This window comes from Anomaloglossus baeobatrachus, chromosome 4 (assembly GCF_048569485.1).
Source record: "Anomaloglossus baeobatrachus isolate aAnoBae1 chromosome 4, aAnoBae1.hap1, whole genome shotgun sequence".
NCBI lineage: Eukaryota > Metazoa > Chordata > Amphibia > Anura > Aromobatidae > Anomaloglossus > Anomaloglossus baeobatrachus.
Genome location: NC_134356.1, coordinates 49,327,521 through 49,351,820, shown reverse-complemented (window position 1 = coordinate 49,351,820; position 24,300 = coordinate 49,327,521).

The window sequence follows — 24,300 nt, the reverse complement described above, 5'->3', positions numbered from 1 at the left end:
TAGCTTTGAATGACACCATTCAATGTAGTGAAAAAAATTCTAAAAGTGGTGAAATTTAAATGAAATAACAATGCTGCCATTGTTTTTCAGGGGTTTGTTTCTTCTTGCTGGAGATCTGATTCTTCACACTGATAATCCAGTTTTTTTGTTCTTTCTTTTAGTGATGAAAACAAAATTCATTTGTTGCTATTTTCTGAGTCCCGTAGTATTTTTATTGTTCAGTTGATGGGGCTGAGTGAAGGCGATTTTTATTTTTTTTTTTGCGTGATGAGCATGTTTTACTAATACCATTGTGGGATACATGTGATATTATGATTGCTTCTTATCGCATTTTTTGGTGGTGTAGTGACCAAAAATAACTCTAATTTGGGCATTTCAATTTTTCTTTTCTTTATGGAAATTACTGAATGTGTTAATTAAATTTATATATTTTTTCCCATATTTTAATAAGGGGAATTTTTATGTTTTTTTCTACATTTTTAAATCCCTTTTAACTACAGCTTTTATTCCTCTCACTTGTGTTATATACTTCAATACAACAGTATTGGAAAATATAGTAAAAAATCATGATCTCCTATTTAAAGTATATAGTCAAAAGCATGGTCTCCTATGAAGTATATAGTAAAAATCACAGTCTCCTATGAAGTATGTAGTAAAAATCACAATCTTCTATGAAGTATATAGTAAAAATTAGTCTCCTATGAAGTATATAGTAAAAATCACAGTCTCCTATGAAGTGTATAGTAAAAATTACGGTCTCCAATGAAGTATATAGTAAAAATTACAGTCTCCTATGAAGTATATAGTAAAAATTACGGTCTCCAATGAAGTATATAATAAAAATCACAGTCTCTTATGAAGTATATAGTAAAAATTATAGTCTCCAATGAAGTATATAGTAAAAATCACAGTCTCTTATGAAGTATATAGTAAAAATTATAGTCTCCAATGAAGTGTATAGTAAAAATCACAGTCCCTATGAAGTATGTAGTAAAAATCACAGTCTCCTATGAAGTATATAGTAAAAATTACGGTCTCCAATGAAGTATATAATAAAAATCACAGTCTCTTATGAAGTATATAGTAAAAATTATGGTCTCTAATGAAGTACATAATAAAAATCACAGTCTCTTAGGAAGTATATAGCAAAAATTACAGTCTCCTATGAAGTATTCAGAAAAAATTACAATCTCCAATGAAGTATATAGTAAAAATTATAGTCTCCAATGAAGTATATAATAAAAATCACAGTCTCTTATGAAGTATATAGTAAAAATTATAGTCTCCAATGAACTATATAGTAAAAATCACAGTCCCCTATGAAGTATGTAGTTAAAATCACAGTCTCCTATGAAGTATATAGTAAAAATCACAGTCTCCTATGAAGTATATAGTAAAAATCACAGTCTCTTATGAAGTTCAGCTACAGGCTGGTCTTCAAAGGAGCACCATCATGGCAGGCATGGGCATTTTTTCAGTATCCTCACGACTGCCATTGCAACCCATCAGAACCCCACAATGCTCCTTTTTGGGAAGGTTAATTGACGAGCTCTCCTGTGGGTGCAGATAGGAAGAAACATGTCAATCAACTGGAGGAGCATCCGGATAATTGCTGCCCAGGGTTTGTGCAGCATGAATCGACTGCCAGGTTCCCTTTAACATTCATAAAACTGCTACAAGAGGTGGATTACTATTATTTTTAGGGTGAAAAAAATAAGCCATACCTTCAATTAAAGGAGTTTTTTAGAAATAGCCAAAAATAAATAATTATAATAAAGGATAATTATAAATAAATTCCTAAATACTAGTGATGAGCGAACACTAAGATGCTCGAGTTATCAGTACTCGAAATGAGGAGCTCGGATGGGCTCGAATCGAGTATCGAGTATAATGGAGGTCAATGGGGAACTCGAGGATTTTTCTGGCACACTCTTCTTAGTGCTCGCTCATTACTACTAAATCCCTTTCATTAGTAAATAACACTCTTTTTGTCTAGGCAGGTAATCACTGCTCTGCATTTAAATGGCTTCCACCTTGTTACTGAATCGTTACAGTGTGCCATGCAATTCTGCAATTGATAAGTGATTTGCACACTTAATTATTTTCTAATGATAGACACTGAGTTAATCTAGTCTGCATTTGACTGCAGGTATGCAAATCACATACATGCAGTCCCGTGACCTCCGCACACACGGCAGCAGTGTGAGCAGCCTTTTCTTATACAAGCACCACTGGTCCCTCCAGTATTTCATCTTATACACAAGGTGGACAGCAGTATGAGCAACCTCTTCTTACCTCAGCACTGCTAGTATCTCCAGTATTAGATTAGACAATATGTACAGCAATGTGAGCAGCCTCTCCTTACCTCAGCACTCCTAGTATCTCCAGTATTAGATTAGACAATATGTACAGCAATGTGAGCAGCCTCTTCTTACCTCAGCTCCCCAGAAAAGTCCAGTATTAGGTCATATAGACATGGTTTATAACTCTGTGACCAGCCTCTTCTTACCTCACCACCTGCAGTATCTGCAATATTAGATCAGATAGACAGGATGGATAGCAGTGTGAGCAGCCTCTTCTTACCTCAACACTCCTCGTATATCTAATATTAGATCAGATAGAGTGGACAGCGGTGTGAGCAGCCTCTTCTTACCTTAGCACCCCTGGTATTTCCAGTATTAGATGAGACAGACAAGATGGACAGCAGTGTGAGCAATTTCTTCTTACCTCAGCACCCCTGGTATCTCCAGTATTAGATCAGACAGACAGGATGGACAGCAGTGTGAGCAGCCTTTTTTTACCTCAACACTCCGGTTATATCCAATATTAGATCAGATAGACAGAGTGGACAGCAGTGTGTGCATCCTTTTCTTACCTCAGCACTGCTGGTATCTCCAGTATTAGATCAGACAGACAGGATGGACAGCAGTGTGAGCAGTTTCTTCTTACCTCAACACCCCTGGTATCTCCAGTATTAGATCAGACAATCAGGATGGACAGCATTATGAGCAGCCTCTTCTTACCTCAGCACCACTGGTATCTCCAGTATTAGATCAGATAGACAGTGTGGACAGCAGTGTGAGCAGCCTCTTCTTACCTCAACACTCCTGGTATATCAAATATTAGATCAGATAGAGTGGACAGCCTCTTCTTACCTCAGCACCACTGGTATCTTCAGCATTAGATCAGACAGACAGGATGGACAGCAGTGTGAGCAGCCTCTTCTTACCTCAACACTCCAAGGATCTCCAGTATTAAATCAGAAAGATCCCCTTTGTGGTAGACTATCTTTAACCTGTGATTTCACTGAAAAATGGAAATACCTCTTTTAGACATGTCTTATTGATGTAGGATTGGTTATCACAGCAATGATCTCTCGTGGCTGGAACCGAAAGGGAAAATGTCTGATTTTTGTCCCTGTTGGTTTTCTTGCTTCAATACCTAACGCTCGCCAAGTATTATATTACACTCCGCTCAATGTAGAGTGAAATTGCCTAATCAGGTGCGGTGTATGTGGCCACACTGTGCACTACCGCACTCCTCCGAAAGTAACTGCTCCTGAGTTCATTTATTAGCCGTCTCCTTCAATCTCATTTTAAGGAACTCATCAGCGCTCACATTTCCACCGGTGAAGTGAACTGGCTCCGGGGACTTGATCTCTCAATTGCTTCTGGATGATAGTTGTAAAAAATGTAATAATTTATTATGATCCATCGCCCTGCGCTCCTCACTACGGGGAAATGAATTCCTACAGGATCGGGGATTGCTGTATAACGGGCTGTGAAGAGAAATATTAAGGCAGCGTTGTCATTTTTACATCGGGGATGATGGGGTCAGTGGAAAATAAAAACAATTTAGAGCTCACAGATCTAGATTTTGCAGTCTATCGGAGATTACTGTCACAGATGTGTCATATGGTTTCTGGCCATAGAAGGTCACAGTGTTTGGCTGTGCAGAATGCTCCCTGACTTTCTATTGTTCGTGTTGTCAGTAGGTTGCTTTCCTGCTATTAATCAGTTCATTCAAGCTCTGGTTGCAAGCAGGTGGCTTGTACTCCTTTGTGGTATCATTGCAGAAGCTTTGCTGAAATTCTACCTGAGATATCTTGAAGATAAGTAGTTCATCTCTTTTCTCTCTGTGTGTCCTCCTTGTGATTTCTATAGTGTTTAGTGGGGTTGACAAAGAGCTCATTCCATTTGTTCTCTAGATTTTGCGGTCTATTGGAGATTACTGTCACGGATGTGTCATATGGTTTCTGGCCATAGAAGGTCACAGTGTTTGGCTGTGCAGAATGCTCCCTGACTTTCTATTGTTCTTGTTGTCAGTAGGTAGCTTTCATCTCTCCCCCTTTTGGACCCTTCCACCCAGCTGCTGATCATCAGCATTCTCTTGGTGCTTAAATACCCCTTCCTTCCTTGGACTGGTACTGGTGATATTTTCAGTTCATTCAAGCTCTGGTTGCAAGCAGGTGGCTTGTACTCCTTTGTGGTATCATTGCAGAAGCTTTGCTGAACTTCTACCTGAGTTATCTGTAGATAAGTAGTTCATGCCTTCTCTCCTTGTGATGTCTATAGTGTTTAGTGGTGTTGACAAAGAGCTCATCCCATCTGTTCCCTAGATTTTGCAGTCTATTGGAGATTACTGTCATGGATGTGTCCTGGATGTGTCATGCGGTTTCTGGCCATAGAAGGTCACAGTGTTTAGCTGTGCAGAATGTTCCCCGACTTTCTATTGTTCCTGCTGTCAGTATTCATTGTAATAGGTAGCTTTCCTGCTGGATTTTCATCTCTCCCCCTTTTGGACCCAGCAGGACCTCACCTTCCACCCAGCTGCTGATCATCAGTATTCTCTTGGTGCTTAAATACCCCTTCCTTCCTTGGACTGGTACTGGTGATATTTTCAGTTCATTCAAGCTCTGGTTGCAAGCAGGTGGCTTGTACTCCTTTTTGGTATAATTTCTGAAAACTCTGCAGAACTTCTACCTGAGTCATCTATGATAAGTAGTTCATGCTTTTCCCCCTGTGTGTCCTCCTTGTGTCTTCCATAGTGTTTATCCCTGGACTGGTTCTAGTCATATTATTCAGTTCATTCAAGCTCTGGTTGCAAGCAGGTGGCTTGTACTTCTCTGTGGTATCATTACTGAAGACTTTGCTGAACTTCTACCTGTGTCATCTGTAGATAAGTAGTCCATACCTTTTCCCTCTGTGTGTCCTCCTTGTGTCTTCTATAGTGTGTAGTGGGGTTGACGAAGAGTTCATCCCACCTGTTCCCTATTTAGGGCCCAGCACTAGGGATAACTAGGGTCATGTATCCGGCTTGGCACATAGGTGCGGACCTATCTTGGGTGGTGAGGGACCCCAGGGACCAGCAGTAGGATCGGACAGGGGTCACCATCTTCCCTTTCCCTATAAAACAGGGTTTCCCTTTCGCGGTACGTTTGGTACTTCCCCATACCTAGCGTGACAATAACTTTTACCGTCATAAATCCAGCACTGCGGGTATTTTATATTTTTTTTCTGTTGGAAAGCGAAAAAATTAAACAGAACTTGGGTGTGTCATTAAATATACCCTATACTCTATGTAGCCAACTCTGAATTTAGCGTTTATGGATCTATATACCTCATGGTGAACACAAAAATAGACTAATATACTGTACACTAAGGTCCCAACCCATTAAGACCAACATTCTTTATGCCAAACCAATCCCGGCTGGAGTAAGATCTGGGATAAACCGAACACGGCCACTCGTCAGGAATTCTGGAACTGAATCAAGATGGTGGGAGAATGGCAAAAGTCATAAAATTGTAACACAGCCTCGAATTGCGCTAATAATTTGGAGGTTTTTTAAAACTTTTTACACCAAAAGTTGTGAAGAATCGTGCCTTAAGTGCCTAAACTAACCCTACAGGCAGTGATATTTGTAGTTCTATGCCTGTGTGAAAAGCAGGGCTGTAAACTATTTGTAAACTCCTGGGTAGTCCAGAAAAAAAGAGCATAAATCTCCTATATTTTGCATTAAGTAGGACCTTGACCTTCTTTTATATATATATATATATATATATATATATATACACATATATATATATAATATATATATCAATTAACATATATATATATATATATATATATATATATACAAATATATATATATATATAAACAAACATATATATATATATATATATATATATACAGTATATATATATATATATATATATATGTTTTACCTGGTGTAACTGCCGCTTTTCTCCTGAATCCGGCGTTATTTTTCTTTTGTTCCTACGCCTCTCCATTCCTGAGATATGGCCTCTTGTGTATAAATGTAGTTTCTTTAGCCAACTAGGCGTGTTCCACGGAGAAGAGTTGGTAAACCACACCCACTTGTTAGTTTTACAAACAGGGAAGAAGGAGCCATATCTCAGGAATGGAGAGGCGTAGGAAAAAAAGAAAAACAACGCCGGATTCAGGAGAACAGGGGCATCCACGTCAGCCAAAAAAAAGTACAGATTTATGGCAAATGACAGGTCCTCTCTAAGTGTGGTTTTACAATCTGCTTGTTAAAAATGCTAGCTATCATGGATTGTTCATTAAAAAAAAGGACAAAAATGGTTTGGCAGTCAAGGAAGCAGAGAATTAAACTGCATTGAATTTAGTATCTAAAACTGTCACGCTAGATACGGGGATCTACCAAGCACACAGCAAAAGAGAAGGGAAACCCTGTGTCTAGGAAGGGACGGAGTAGATGGTGACCCCTGACCAACCCTATTGCTGGACTCTGGGTCCCTCACCACCCTAGATAGATTCCGCACCTATGCGCCATGTCAGATACCTGACCCTCGGTATCCCTAGTGCTGGGCAGTAAATAGGAACGGATGGGATAAGCTCTTTGTCAACCCCACTAAACACTATGGAAGACACAGGGGGGACACAGAGGGGGAAAAGCATGAACTACTTGTCCTTAGATGACTTAGGTAGGAGTTCAGCAGAGCTTTCAGCAACGATACCACAGAGGAGTACAAGCCACCTGCTTTCATCCAAGGCTTGAAGGAACGGAAAATATCACCAGCACCAGTCCAAAGAAGGAAGGGGTATTTAAACACCAAGGGAATACTGACGATCCATATACTATAGAAGACACAAGAGGGACACACAGGGGGAAAAGCATAAACTACTTATCATTAGATGACACAGGTAGGAGTTCAGCAGAGCTTTCAGCAACGATACCACAGAGGAGTACAAGCCACCTGCTTGCATCCAAGGCTTGAAGGAACGGAAAATATCACCAGCACCAGTCCAAAGAAGGAAGGGGTATTTAAACACCAAGGGAATACTGACGATCCATATACTATAGCAGACACAAGGAGGACACACAGGGGGAAAAGCATGAACTACTTATCATTAGATGACACAGGTGAAGTTCAGTAGAGTTTACAACAACAACACCACAGAGGAGGACAAGCCACCTGCTTGCAATTAAGGCTTGAAGTTGCCGATGTATGTAAAGCGCTGTGGAATTAACAGCGCTATATAAATGAATAAATATTATTATTATTATTGAAGGAACTGAAAATATCACCAGCATCAGTCCAAGGAAGGAAGGGGTATTTAAACACCAAGAGAATACTGATAATCAGGAGCTGGGTGGAAGGAGAGCTCCTGCTGGGTCCAAAAGGGGGAGAGATGAATCCAGCAGGAAAGCTACCTATACCAATGAATGCTGACAGCAGGAACAATGGAAAGTCTGGGAGCATTCTATACAGCCAGACACTGCGACCTTCTATGGCCAGAAACCAAAAATAAAAATTATATTAAATTTGGGGTAACTCTCCGGGAATATGACCATTGTGCTGATTTTTACTGTTTGGTTTGCTTGGTTTTGTCATTTTTTATGCTGCCTTTAGATGGCGCCCCATATGCACCGATGGGCCGTAACGTGATGAATGTATCTGGGGCAGTATATTTCAATCAGCGCAGCCGCCTGCACAGAGCCATTTGGCGGTGCATATTTTAGAGGCTTACCCTGCCCTGTGGTATTTTAAAAAGGGATTTCTCTCAGTGACCTGTGATTTTAACAAGCTTTTTTATGATGTCACCTGTTATTCCTAATCTATTAATCTTCTGGAGAGACCTTTGCAGGCTGGCAGTCTCCGAGATAAAATAGGACAGCCATTTTATTTTATTTTTTTGGCAGCTTCATAACCCACATATTCATCATTTCATGTGCCGGGATTTTTACACTAATAGCCAGGGCTCTACATGAGGAATGATGCCGGCGTAGTTACATATTCTCACTGCCTGACCTAAAGAAGAAAAGGACATACTGGCGAAAAAATAAAATTAAGGACAATCCCTAAAAAAAAAAAAAAAGTGAGAATTCAAGGTCATCGAAATCTGAAAATATTCCTGGAGTTATTGTGACTTAAAGGGACGTTCTTATTTCAGACTTTGTCTGATTGATGCAGGTTCCATTGCTGGAATAGGCACTTTTTCTTAAAGGGAATCTGTCAGCAGGTTTTTGCTACTGTCGCGGACAGGTGCCGCCTCCGCTGCGGCAACCGGGGCTGCTCGAGTGACGCTCGGATCCGGGGCTCGTGTAACCACCCGTCCTCGCACACAGTGAAAAAAGGGAGGTATTTACAGGGGAGATTGTCTGTGACGCCACCCGTGGCGGTGATGGGATGGTGGCAGTGCCGCTGCCTCTCGGGGCCGGTGTCCAGGGCTGATGACGTGCGGGCAGCAAGGTGGTATCCCCTCGCAGGTAGGGGAAAGGTGTAGTCCCGGGGCCCGGGTGCAGATAAGGAGCAGGGTTGGGACGCTGTCGGCACCGGTGTACTCACAATTAGGAAGAAATCACACCAAGTCTGTATTGTAAACCAAGGCCGGATGCCGGTTGCCTCTGGAGGGGTGGGCTGGTCCCACTCCCAGGTTGTCAGTGTAGGGGCCCTTCTTCCTGCACTTGTGTTTTGTGGTGTCTGGATTAACCCCGCGTGGAACGGGAGAAATCCACTCCCCTGCAGTTTTGGACGCAGAGGGAGCCGTTGCCCGCAGACGCTGACCCGTGGGACTTTAATGGGTTCTTGGCGGACACCCTGTCCCCCGCGTTGGGCTGCTGGTCTGCTCTATCTGGGCTTCTCGCCTCGGGAACAAGGCATGGTACCTTGTCCCACTGGTCAATTAACAAGGGGCTTGAAGCTTGCCTCGTCCTAGGGTCCAGGTACCCCGCCTGTGCACGGCCTCTGGACCAGATTCCCATCGTCGGTACCGGCGGGCTACAACACTGCCCCGATCCACTTCAGGTCTCCCGCGACCGGATCTCCGTCGCCTGTGGCCCTACAAAGCTGTCTGCCACCTAGTCGGTCCTCCCGTGGTCCCAGGGCTCTAACCCTGACCACGCTGCACTCCGACTTCTAGTCCCCTTCAACACTCAACTAAAAACTCCTCTGCTCTGACTGGTTCCCCGCCCCGTGTCACCTCAAGACCCCTGGGTGGGCGTTCCCATCCACCTGGTCCCGCCCACTGGTGTGTCCTGGCTGTCATGGGGGGCGACTAGGATTTGTGGCTGGTGTCCCAATGTGTGGGATGTGTGGTGTTAATTCCATTGAGGAGGCGATTCCTGTACCCTTGGTGGGGGGTACAGTCATTTGTGACTACCTGGTTTTGCCTGGGCGTCACCCTACCTCATTTGAGAGCAGCATGATGTAGGCAAAGGGATCCTGAATCCTACGATGTATCACTTAGATTACTGGCTGCAGCTGTTCTGACATTATCAGGATTTTTAGCTCTAGCAATGTAGCAGACCTGAGAGCTGTCCCCGCCCACTCCAGGCTGTCAATCAGAGGAAGGAGTGGGCCGGACTGCCATTCACATGAGTCTCTAGTCCTGTCATGATAACAGTCCTGCTGTTTTAACAAATATACCGAATAAACAAAAGATCAGACTATGACAACACAGGCATGCCTGAACTTTGTGTGTTAACCGTTGCAACATGTTGGCTTCAGCTTACATAGCAAAAACCTGCTGACAGATTGCCTTTAAGAATGTGGCCCCGTCTTGCACCATTGTGAATACAGAGGTTTCTGAGCATCTGCAGGATCTTGATTTTCTTCTATGTCCCTTAGTCGGCTGTTTTCAGAACACAAATAGTCCAATGCGACTGCACATCTCTCTATATTATTTTCCAAGTACTCTTGCCCGGATATTTTCAGCAGTGAATGCATGCGCAGCTCTCTTTATTCATCTCTATGTACACTTACCCAGCTATTTTTAGAAGTGAATGCATGCGCAGCTCTAACACCAATGCACACAGAGCTCTACTACGTCAGTACACATCCATACACACCCAGCTCTGCTACATCAATACACACCAATGCACACACAATTCTGCTACATCAGTACACATCCATAGACACCCAGCGCTGCTACATCAATACACACCAATGCACACACAGTTCTGCTACATCTGTATAAATCCATACACACCCAGCTCTGCTACATCAATACACACCAATGCACACACAGTCCTGCTACATCAGTATACATCCATACACACCCAGCTCTGCTACATCAATACCCACTGATGCACACACAGTTCTGCTATATCAGTACACATCCATACACACCCAGCTCTGCTACATCAATACACACCAATGTACACACAGTTCTGCTACATCAGTACACATCCATACACGCTCAGCTCTCCTACACCAATACCCACCGATGTACACATTTCTGCTATATCAGTACACACGCAGCTTTGCTACATCAATACATCGATGCACAGACGGTTCTGCTACATCAGTATACATCCATACACACACCACTCTACTACCTCAATAATCTCCCATACACACAGTGAATCTGCTACATCAATACAAACCAATGCACAGATAGTTCTGCTACATCAGTAAACATCCATACACACACACAGTTTGCCACATTAATACATACCAATACACACATAGCCTGCTACATCAATGCACACAAAGTTCTGCTACATCAGTACACATCCATACACACCCAGCTCTGCTACGGTACATCCATGCACACCAATGCACACACAGTGTCTAAAATGTTTATTTCTATAGTGTCAGAATATTCTGCAGCACTTTACAATTCAGACACAGCTCTGCTACATCAACACACACACACACACACACACACACACAACATACTGCTACATCAATACAAGCACAGTTCTTATACAACAGTACACATACAGTATGTCTGCAACATCAATACACATACTCAGCTGTACTGTATCAATACACAGCTCTGCAGCAATACAAACACAGTTCTGCTACATCAATACACATGGACACACAGATTTATAACATCAAGGAATAAATACAGTACAGCCATGGCCGAAAATGTTGGTACCATTGAAATTGTTCTAGAAAATTAACTATATATCCCAGGAAATTATTGAAATTACACGTTTTGTTCCACTTATTATTTTCTTTGTGGGTAATGGAACAAACAACACATAAAAGTCTGAGGAAAAAAAGGCAAATAGGACATAACTTCACACAAAACTTCAAAAATTGGCTACACAAAATTGTTGCACACCTTATGGAATAAATAACTACCATCGCTTCTTATAACCATCAACAAGGGGAGAAGTTGACTCAATCTTTGCTTTGTGTGTCTGTGTGTGCCACACTAAGCATGAAGAACAGAAAGAGGAGAAGGCTGAGGACTTGATAACCAAAATTATTGAAAAATATCAAGGTTACAATTCCATCTTCAGAGATCTTGATGTTCGTTTGTCCATGGTGCCCAACATAATCATGAAGTTTACAACCCATTGCGCTGTAACTAATGTCCCTGGACGTGGACTGCAGAGAAAAATTGATGAAAGGTTGCAATGTAGGATAGTCCGAATTGTGGATAAGCCATCCCAATGAAGATCCAGAGAAATTCAAGCTGTCCTGCAGGCTCATGGGTGCATCAGTGATAGTGCAAACTATTCATCCATATTTGAATTAAATGAAACGCTATGGAGAAGACCCAGGAGGACCCCACTGCTGACACAGAGACAGAAAAAAGATAGACTACAGTCTGCTAAAATGTACGTGAGTAACCAAAATCCTTCTGGGAAATCGTCTTGTGGACAGATGAGACCAATATAGAGCTTATTGGTAAAGAACATCATTCTGCTGTTTACTGAAAACGAGGCCTACAAAGAAAAGAACACAGCATCTACAGTGAACTATGTTGGAGGGTTGTTTTATACTGGGACCTTGACTATGTGCAAAACATCATGAAATCTAAAGATTACCAAAGGATTTTGGGTTGCAGTGTAGTGCTCAGTTTCAGAAAGCTGGGTATGTACCTAGGCACCTAGGTCATGGGTCTTTCAGCAGGACGATGACCCCAAACATACTTCCAGCAGCACCAAAAATGTCTCTTTCTCAATTGTTCCCTTTTTTCCTCGGTCACGCTATCCTATGTAAAAGTCTCTCTTTCTTCAGGACACCCATTACATGTGGCTCTGCTGTAACTTATGCCGGCGTCACACGGGACGATCTATCGTGCAATTGCATCAGCGATTGCACCCACCCCCGTCGTTTGTGCATCACGGGCAATTTGTTGCCCGTGTCGCACAAAGTCGTTAAACCCCCGTCACACACACTTACCTCCCGCACGACCTCGCTCGGCGTGACAGCGATGTCACACAGCGGCCGCCCAATAGAAGCGGAGGGGCGGAGATGAGTGGGACGTAACACCCCGCCCACCTCCTTCCTTCCGCATTGGCGGCGGGTGCAGGTAAGCTGCAGTTCATCGTTCCCGGGGTGTCACATGGAGCGATGTGTGCTGCCACGGGAACGATGAACAACCGGCGCGCAGAAGGAGGACCGACATTTTGAAAATGAACGACGTGTCAACGAGCAACGATAAGGTGAGTATTTTTGCTCGTTCACAGTCGTTCGGAGGTGTCACACGGTACAATATCTCACACAATGCCGGATGTGCGTCACTAACGACGTGACGCCGACGACATATTGCCCGATATATCGTAGCGTGTGACGCCGGCATAAGACCTGAGATCTGTCTGTCTCTGTCACAGGCTGGGCCCTGTCTGAACACTAAGGGTATGTTCACACGTTGCTTTTTTGCTGTTTTGTTTTCTGCAGCAAAACCTGGTTTTTTTTTTTTGTTATTTGCATAAAACTATTAAAAAAAACATGGAAAAATTGTTGCAAAAACACCGCATAAACGCAGCGTGTGAACATACTGTCCTCCAGCTCCTTCCTCTGAGTAGGCCTCAACCTTTCACCTACTTTCTACAGAAACATTACTGCACACTATATATTACCCACACTGCTATACATCACATTATACTGCATTACTGCCTCGAACACTGCTATATATATCATTATATGGTCACAGCCTACACTATATACTATTTATTATCACTTATAACAGCGCTATACGTTACCAACATTAAACAAAAACCACTGCCTCACCATGATTATCAAGTTGATATGTAAGAAGCTATACAATTAGAATTCATGGTATTAGAGAATAGGACCCAGGCAAGTCGCTAATTATTATATGAAAAAGACCAAGCATGTACGACCACAACGCCCAATAGTGAAAGGTGATATCTTTATTGAAACCAGGGTAGGTGAGGAGCGGCACAATCACAAGTGGGACTGCGGGCGGCAGGTATATCCAGGTAATCAAGGTATAATAACCAAATAATCAAAAATGATAATTGATCAAATGTACAATGTACATGGACAATATAGCACCCCATTAAATATAATAGTTGATGGAGCGCCACAATTTCACCGACCAGGATAATGGATGATAGATCAAGCACCCCAAAAGGAGTGTAGTAACTTGAAATAGGTATATGGTAATAGGGAAATCAATAAAGCACCCTTAAACAGATAGAAAAACACAAGCCAGCTTACGGCTAATAGCATACCTCCCAACTTTGAAAGAATGGCGGCATTTTTTTAGGCCACGCCCATGACCACGCCTCTAACCACACCCAGTCAGTAGTGACAATCATTGTTTTAGAAACAATAATTAAAAAAATATACATAGATTTATTTCACTCTGGCTCCCCACCTTGAGAAAGCTTGACCTCGCGAAACGCGCGTCGGTTGGAGATCCTGGGCGTTTTTTAGGGACATTAGTGAGCTTCCTGGACAGCGTTCTGGCCTGCTGGATTTGGAGCACATCTCTAGGAAAACCTTATTGCACTTGCACTTTAGGTAAGAAACTGTTTACAAAGTCCTTCTGTGACCACATTGTCTGGAGGAGGATGTCGTGCTGCCTTTTTCCTACTACTTGATATTGGTAGTATTGGCTATATTCCCACCATGGTTTCCCCCTATCAGTGGGGATCCCATGGTGGAATCTAATGCTACAACCCCTTTACGCTGTCCTTGCTCTATACATTTCCTACTTTTTGCCTTGTTCTAAGTCTATTTGGTGAACAGCTTTATCTCCTGTAAACATTCATTTTATGATTGATACACCTTTTGGCTGTTCTTACTTGACCATATTCATACTTTGGCATCTTGTCCCTTCCTCATATGGTAGTGTACCACCATATTTTATTAGTCCTGTGTTGTGTATGTCCTAATAAAAGTAACTGTAATTTTTGCACTTTACTCTTGTCCTCATGTGTTTTAGATTTATTTCTAAGTAGTAAATTAAAATATAAATGCAAACTTGGCCGTGTTACTTTTAAACTAGAATATTTTAGACCACAAAATTCTGTTTTAAAGCAGATCTTTCCCCTAAATCTGCCCCATGTACAAAACTGCAGACTTCATGACAGATCCGCTCTATTAGATAAAATATCTGTAATACTGTGCTTTTGGTTAATGGGAGGAATTAGTGAATACGGGCGACTAAAGGGGGCTTTACACGGTAGCGATATTGCTAGCAATTTCTAGCGATAGCGAGCGTGTAAGTACCCGCCCCCGTCGCGCATGCGATTGTTTGTGATCGCTGCCGTAGCGAACATTATCGCTACGCAGCGTCACACATACTTACCTGGTCGGCGTCGGCGCTGTGACTGCCGAACAATCCCTCCTTCAAGGGGGAGGGACGTTCGGCATCACAGCGACGTCACCGCAACGTCACTAAGCGGCCGACCAATCAAAGCAGAGGGGCGGAGATGAGCAGGACGTAACATCCCGCCCACCTCCTTCCTTCCTCATTGTGGCCGGCGGGAGGTAAGGAGACGTTCCTCGCTCCTGCGGTGTCACACATAGCGATGTGTGCTGCCGCATGAGCGATGAACCACAACGCTAAACAACCCTTACCAATTTTTGACTTTGGGACGACCTCTCCATGGTGAACGATTTTCACCATTTTTGAGGTCGCCTAAGGTCGCTGGTAAGTATTACACGCTGCGATATCGTTAATGACGCCGGATGTGCGTCACTAACAACTTGACCCCGGCGACCAAACATTAACGATATCGTAGCGTGTAAAGCCCCCTTTACTGTTCTGATTGTTCCAATTGTGGAGACACGGGGGTCAGTGGGTGCTCTTGTCCGCTGATCCAGTCTCCTTTAAAAAGACAGCGTGGCCCAGGGCTCATCCCAACTGAACGCCTGACATCCTTAATCCCTCCCTCTCCTCCTCAGCTGTGATCCGACGGCAGGATCAGATCACAGTGTAATGGCTCACGCTCACAGCACAGCAGGAGCCGAGGGTCATTAGCATATCGCATCACATGTGATATGCCAGTGTGACCTCAGCTTGGTATGTGCGCACGTTGCGTTCTGTGCAGTGCGGAAAAGAACGCACCCTCTGGCAGACTGGACAAATGTAAACACTGTTTGTAAAAAAAAAATGCATCCAAAACGCATGCATTTTGGATGCATTTTCCATGCGTTTTGGATGCGTTTTGGATGCACTTTTGACAGTGCGTTCCCCCGTCAATTCAGCTCTGCTACATGCCCGCTGACAGCAGACACAGACAGAGTCGCGCAATGAGAATGAACTCGGATGAACTTCACCGGACTTCATTGTCACCCCGCGGCTCTGTCTGTCGCGTCCTGGTTAGCAGTCACCCTTGAAGGACTCACCGGTGACCGCAAATCCCCTGAGTGACTGAAGTGCGCAGCGCGATCAGCGGTGACGTCACTCAGGTTACCCGCGGCCAGCTGGAGTCCTCCATCTGAAACTGCAACTCACCTGTGATTGCGCTGCTCACTTCAGTCACTCGGGCAACTTTCTGTAACAGTTGGAGGATCCAGCGGTGGCTGCGGGTAACCTGAGTGACATCATCGCTGATCGTGCGGCTCACTTCCGTTGCTGCATGGAGCTGATAGAGAGCGGTCTGGTCTGTGACCGCTCCTGTCAGCTTCATGTAGCAGAGCTGGATGCGTCACGGAACCTCATGTGGATTACGTCGGACCTGGAGGGGTATTTGGGGATTAATAAAGTGGTGAAAGAGGGTGGGTTTTTTTGTCTTTTACTCCAAATAAAGGATTTTTTCAGGTGTGTGTGTTTATTTTCTTTAACTTACAGGTTAATCATGGAAGGTATCTCGGGGAGACGCCTGCCATTATTAACCTAGGACTCAGTGGCAGCTATGGGCTGCCATTAACTCCTTATTACCCCGATTGCCATCGCACCAGGTCAATTCGGGATGAGCTGGGTAGAGTCGCGGGACTGGCGCATCTAATGGATTCAGCAATTCCGCGCGGCTGCTGGCTGATATTGTTAGGCTGGCGGCTCCCCATAACGTGGAGCTCCCCATCCTGAGAATTCCAGCCTTCAGCCGTGTGGCATTACCCTGGCTGGTATCAAAATTGAAGGGGGACCGCACGTCGTTTTTTTAAATTATTTATTTATTTTACTCCCCAATATAGACCTGCCCACCGGCGGCTGTAATTGGTCGCAGTGAGACAAAGCTTCCACTCAGCGTGGGGCCGTGTCTGACTGTAACCAATCATAGGTGCTGGTGGGCGGGGAAAGCAGGGAATATGAGATGGAATAATGAGCGGCCGGCATTTTCAAAAGAGGAAAAGCCGTCGGAGCAGTGTGAACGCCGTGCAGCGAGACGCCCGTGAGCTGTGAGTATGAAAGAGGGGGGAGACCGACAGACAGAGAGAGAGCGAGACCGACTGACGATAGTACAGCTAGCACACACATATATTTGAAGAAAAATTCACAAAATTCAGATAAACAGACGTAAATCTACACACAGTCATACACACATCATAAACACAGACACATTAGAGGTATTAATATGGGGAAGCCGGCAGCAGCCTTACTCACCTCCCCCGCTTGTCTTCGTCCAGCTCCTCTAGGGTATGTGACTGTGCAGGCCACACTGCGTGATGGCTGGGGGCAAATACAGCACAGGGGGCATAGACAGCACTGGGTGGGGCATATATGTTACTGGGTCACCAGGGGGTATACACATTACTGGGGGTGCATAGACATCACTGGGGGCATCCATGTTACTCGGGTGGCATACACATTACTGGGGTCAGTGGGGGGGGGGGGCATGCACATTACTGGGGTCAGTGGGGGGGGCTTACACATTACTGGGGGCATAAACATTACTGGGGTCAGTGGGGGGGCATACACATTACTAGGGCCTGTGGAGCCTACATACTGACAGTGGTGGCCTGTGGGGCATACATACTGGCCCTAGGGGTGCTTAGGGCACAGGCTGGCAGCGCTGGAAGACGCTGAGAGCCCAAGCTGGCAGCACTGGAGGGTGCTGAGGGCATAAGCTGGCAGCACTGCGGGGGGGTGCTGAGGGCACAGGCTGACAGCACTGCGGCTGGGCGCTGAGGGCACAGGCTGGCAGTACTGGGGGGGAGGGTGCTAAGCGTACTGGCTGGCAGCACTGGGGGGGGGCGCTGAGGGCATAGGACGGCAGCACTGGGGGGCACTGAGGGCACAGGATGGCAGCACTGGGGGGCACTGAAGGCACAGGATGGCAGCACTGAGGGCACAGGATGGCAGCACTGGGGCGCACTGAGGGCTCCTCTGGCTGCTTTCTCTGAGTCCCCTCTGTTTCTGCTTTTTCTATTGAAGGTACAGGGGGACCTTAGAAGACACAAGTGCTGGACTCTCCCCTGCTCCCCCCTCCTGCACTCACTCTGCACTGTCCTCCTGCAGGCACACTGCTCCCCCCTCCTGCACTCACTCTGCACTGTCCTCATGCACTCCCACTGCTCCCCCCTCCTGCAGGCACACTGCTCCCCCCTCCTGCACTCACTCTGCACTGTCCTCCTGCACTCACACTGCTCTCTCCCTGCTGCACTCACTCTGAACTGTCCTCCTGCACTCACACTGCTCCCCCCTCCTGCAGGCACACTGCTCCCCCCTCCTGCACTCACTCTGCACTGTCCTCCTGCACTCACACTGCTCCCCCCTTCTGTAGGCACACTGCTCTCTCCCTGCTGCTGCTCTTACCTCAGTTGCAGAACAAACAAAGCAGCCGCTGTGGAGAGCCGGTTACATGTGAGGATCCTGGGCAGAAGAGGCAGGCAAAGGGGGCGTGGCCAGCATAGAGCGAGCAGCAGGAGGGGACAAGGAAGGCATCCCGAGGAGTGTATGTGTCCAGCATTCAGAGGGGGCGTGGACGACAGCAAAGGGGCGTGCCAAGCCGCATAGATGCCATGGAAGGCATCCAGAGATTGTGGCCTGCATCCGGAGGGGGCGTGGTCGGCAGAGTGCGGGGGCGTGGCAGCTGCCTCTCACTACACTGCGGGATTACAGAGCTCCCGGGCGTGAGAACGGGACTGGAGTATAAAATCGGGGCTGTCCCGCTGTATCCGGGATAGTTGAGAGGTATGTAATAGCATATATCTGGTGCTGACATACCTGGAAGGGAAAGGGACCTGGAGACACACAGTTACCCGCGTCCACCCGACGGCCGTTTCGGCTATCAAAGCCTTCGTCAGGGGCCCCCTGACCATCACATTACCTCCACCATGCTTGACAGATGGCGTCAGGCACTCTTCCAGCATCTTTTCAGTTGTTCTGCGTCTCACAAGTGTTCTTCTGTGTTATCCAAACACCTCAAACTTCGATTCGTCTGTCCATAACACTTTTTTCCAATCTTCCTCTGTCCAATGTCTGTGTTCTTTTGCCCATATTAATCTTTTTCCTTTTATTAGTCAGTCGTAGATATGGCTTTTTCTTTGCCACTCTGCCCTGAAGGCCGGCATCCCGGAGTCGCCTCTTCACTGTAGATGTTGACACTGGCGTGTTGCAGGTATTATTTAAAGCAGCTGCCAGTTGAGGACCTGTGAGGCGTCGATTTCTCAAACTATAGACACTAATGTACTTGTCTTGTTGCTCAGTTGTGCAGCGCGGCCTCCCACTTCTCTTTCTACTCTGGTTAGAGCCTGTTTGTGCTCTCCTCTGAAGGAAGTAGTACACACCGTTGTAGGAAATATTCAGTTTCTTGGCAATTTCTCGCATGGAATAGCCTTCATTCCTAAGAACAAGAATGCACTGTCGAGTTTCACATGAAAGTTCTCTTTTTCTGGCCATTTTGAGAGTTTAATTGAACCAACAAATGTAATGCTCCAGATTCTCAACTAGCTTAAAGGAAGGTCAGTTTTATAGCTTCCCTAATCAGCAAAATTGTTTTCAGCTGTGCTAACATACTTGCACAAGGGTTTTCAAGAGATTTCTAAACATCCATTAGCCTTCTAACACAGTTAACAAACACAATGTACCATTACAACACTGGAGTGGTGGTTGTTGGAAATGGGCCTCTATACCCCTGTGTAGATATTGCATTAAAAACAAGACGTTTGCAGCTAGAATAGTCATTTACCACATTAACAATGTATAGAGGGTCTTTCTGTTTAAATTAATGTTGGCCTCATTGAAATAAAATGTGCTTTCCTTTCAAAAATAAAGAAATATCTAAGTGACCCTAAACTTTTGAACTGTCGTGTGTATATAAAAGTCTGTTATTTTTGTAGAGACCGTGCCGATATTGCAATTTCTTGAAAGGGACTGAGCTCAGATAAGATTGTACTTTCTGTCTCCAGGTCGTCGTCTTCTCCCGTAGGAATGCCTTTCATAACCGTATCGTTAGGTTTACACTGGCATTCTGAGTTATGTTTTTCTGTTCCTATAACAGAACATAAAAGTGGAATTCATGTTGGAAACTAATCCGTAACACAATGGCCAGAACTGGTGCCTGACGGAACCTGTTGACTATAATTGGATCTGTTGGGTTTACATCTGGGTGTGTTGGAGTAGCCCGATCTACTTCAGAAAGGGTCACCTCTTCAGTTTGTGTTCGGCTACTTTCACACTTGCGTTGGATGGCTTCCGTAGCATTGCGTCGTGTGATGGATGCAACGGATGCGTTGCATATAGTGGCACAATGGATTCTACGGATCGTACAAAATAACGGAAAGTTTTTCGTTTTTTTCTTTTATTTTTTGTCTTTTTTTTTCTTCTTTACAGTTTTACCGGCAGCAGACTATTGTGAACGATCAGCTGATTGCTCTCAATAGCCGGCTGCCGGGCGCTCAGCTGATCGCTATCACATGCCGGCGGCCGGGTGATCAGCTGAGCACTATCACATGCTGGTGGCCGGGCGATCAGCTGAGCACTATCACATGACGGCGGCCGGGCGATCAGCAGAGCGCTCTCACATGCAGGCGGCCGGGCGCTCAGCTCAGAGCTCTCACATGCCGGCGGCCGGGCGATCAGCTGAGAGCTCTCACATGCCGGCGGCCGGGCGATCAGCTAAGCGCTCTCACATGCCGGCGGCCGGGCGATCAGCTGAGCACTCTCACATGCCGGCGGCCGGGTGATCAGCTGAGCACTATCACATGCCGGTGGCCGGGCGATCAGCTGAGCACTATCACATGCCGGCGGCCGGGCGATCAGCTGAGCGCTCTCACATGCCGGCGGCTGGGCGATCAGCTGAGCGCTCTCACATGCCGGCGGCCGGGCGATCAGCTAAGCGCTCTCACATTCCGGCTGCCGGGCGCTCAGCTGATCGCTATCACATGCCGGCGGCTGGGCAATCAGCTGAGCACTCTCACATGCCAGCGGCCGGGCACTCAGCTGAGCACTCTCACATGCCGGCGGCCGGGCACTCAGCTGAACGTTCGGCCACCCAGAAACAAAATAAAGTTTCTGTGATTTAAAAGAAAAAAAAAAAAGAGCATGCCCAGTGAAAAATAAAGGTTTCCGTTGCTAAAAAAAAAGTTACATGCATCGATCCTTCCGCCCGACGCAGCGTCAAAATAACGATGCTGCGTCGTCCAGCGTATGCAACGCTGACACTTGCGTTATAGTGCGTTGTCCATACAAGTCCATGGAGAATAGCGCAGTGCGTTAACGGACTGCGCTATTCTCCATAGTGACGGACTCCGCTGAACGCAAGTGCGAAAGTACCCTTCAGTAAGTATGGTCAGAGAGAGCACTGACAACAAACCTGGGTGAAGTCTCAGGTTAAGATGGCTTTGAAGGAAGTGGCAAAGTCAGAGTTCATTTATACCAAGCAATGCAAACAGTTCAAAATTTGGGTGTATTTACAAAGTAATGGCCGCGCAATACTAAATTTCAGCAAAAAAAGTAACTAAAGTCACAGTCTCTTGGAGTACTGTCAACGAATCTTCTAGCACATCTGCTCATCTGTGGCATGACTCTATGCAAGACATATTTTATAAAGCATTATAAATCACCAGATTAATACAGCAACTCTGTCAGATGTATGCCATTTTAACAGAAAAAATAAGGCAGCATGTTGCACATTTTCTTCTAGTAAAATGATGAAACCTTCAATGAAGTCCCCAACGCAAATGTTAACGAAGCCGTAAAAAAGTTTTCCATTACTAATGTGACCCTCTTTCATTTGTCCTAACTATTCCTAACTAACATTTTTGAAATATACTTCTACTATCTGCTCTGCTCCTGTAAGGGGATCTCTATCCTAAAGGGTGCTTTACACGCTGCGATGTCATGTGCAATAGCACCGGCCCCCGTCGCTCATGTGACATTTGGTGATCGCTGCCGTAGCGAACATTATCGCTACGGCGGCTTCACACGCACATACCTTGTCAGCGACGTCGCTATGACCGCCGAACAATCCCTCCCTCAAGGGGGAGATGCGTTCGGCGTCATAGTGATGTCACTGTGGCGTCACTAAGCGGCGTCACTAAGCGGCCACCCAATAGAAGCGGAGGGGCGGAGATGAGCGGGATGTAACATCACGCCCACATCCTTCCTTCTTCATTGCCCGTGGACGCAGGTAAAGCGGGCTTTACACGCTGTGACATCGCCCGAGCGATCTCGCTGGGGTCACGGAATTTGTGACGCACATCAGGTCGCTTTAGCGATGTCTTTGCGTGTGACACCTAGGAGCGATTTTGGAAAAACGTTCAAAATCGCTCATCGGTGATATGGGGGTCCATTCTCAAATATTGCTGCTGATCGGTGTACGAAGTAGTTCGTCGCTCCTGCGGCAGCACACATCGCTATGTGTGACACCGCAGGAACGAGGAACCTCACCTTACCTGTCGCCGCCCGCAATGCGGAAGGAAGGAGGTGGGCGGGATGTTACTTCCCGCTCATCTCCGCCCCTCCGCTTTCATTGGGCGGCCGCTTAGTGACGTCACTGTGACGCCGCACGGACCGTCCCCTTAGAAAGGAGGCGGTTCGCCGGTCACAGCGACGTCGGTAGGCAGGTAAGTAGTGTGACGGGTCCACGCGATGTTGTGCGCCACGGGCAGCGATTTGCCCGTGCCGCACAACCGATGGGGGCGGTACGCACGCTAGCGATATCGGTACTGATATCGCAGCGTGTAAAGCGGCCTTAAGGAGATGTTCTATGCTCCCGTGGTGTCACACATAGCGATGTGTGCTGCAGCAGGAACAACAAACAACATTGTACCGGTGGTAGCAGCGATATTAAGGAAATGAGTGATGAGTCAATGATCACTGTTTTGGAACGATTTTGTGATCGTTGATCTTCGCTCATTAGTATTACACGCTGCGATGTCCCTACTGGTGCCGGATGTGCGTCACTAACGACGTGACCCCGACGATATATCGGTAGCGATGTCGCAGCGTATAAAGTACCCCTAACTCTTTCTAACTAAACAATTTCCTAATATATTTCTGCTATCCACTCTGTTCCTGTAAGCTGATCTCTATCTTAATATAGTAGTATCAGAGAAGAGAATAGCAGCTCCCTGGAGAATGATTGAAGGGTGCAGAGCTCGGAAATCCTGGTCTGGCTCCCAGGTAAAGACTAAATAAAAATCGAGAAAATTCAAAAATTAATGAATAATGAATTAATTATTGACTAAAAAGGGTTTTTTTTTTGCTTGATACGTGTTGATGTTTCCATGTTCTTATTATGCCCTAAACATGTATGTGTAATGAGCTTTTAATTTTGTAATAAACGTTTTCATTTTATTTAAGATGGTGCTGGATTTTTCTTCATTTTTATTTACTTTCCTAATATACTTCTGCTAATTCCTCTGCTCCTGTAAGCTGATCTCTGTCCTAACTATTCCTAACTAAACACTTTCCTAATGTCACGCTGTACAAAGGACTAGTAAAAAGTAGTACAGCGTATTCCCCACTAGGTGGCAGCAGAGTAGTGAAGGGAGTCAAAGTAACACTATAACAGAAGGGAGGCTGAAGTACAGCAGAGTAACTTCAGCAGGCAATTCACAGGCGAACCACCAGGGGGCAATAGAGTAGCCAAGCAGTCAGGATCTAGCTGGTAAGTCAAGTCAGTGCAGAGGGAGGATCAAGATCAGGTCACAAAACAGAACCGAGGTTGGATGCAGGGAGATTAGGTATGCAGAGGGGAACACAAAGGGCACAGGGAACAGAAAACAAGACCGTAGGGTGAGGAGACTCAAACATGGGGGATGAACCAGGATGGGTAAACAACTGACAGGAGCAGGAAGTCAGGGACTGGGACAGATGGATGAACGGTGGAAGGTACAGGTCAGGGCACGGTAACAAGGAGTCAGATCAAACAGGAAATTTCACCAGAGCCAGTCACAGGCTGCATAGCAAAACTATAACCAGCACTGGAATGCAAGTGCAGAGGCCAGATATAGTGTCTCCTGAAACTACAACAAAGCTGATGGGAGTTAACCACCGACATGACCAGGCCGGGTCTGAGAAACTCTGGAGCGGGGAATACCGTTCCTGGATCATGACACCTAACATACTTCTGCTATCTACTCTGCTCCTGTAAGCTGATCTCTATCCTAACTATTCCTAATTAACACTTTCCTAATATACTTCTGCTATCTACTCTGCTCCTGTAAGCTGCACTCTCTGCAGCTTGTATATTCTTATGTTTA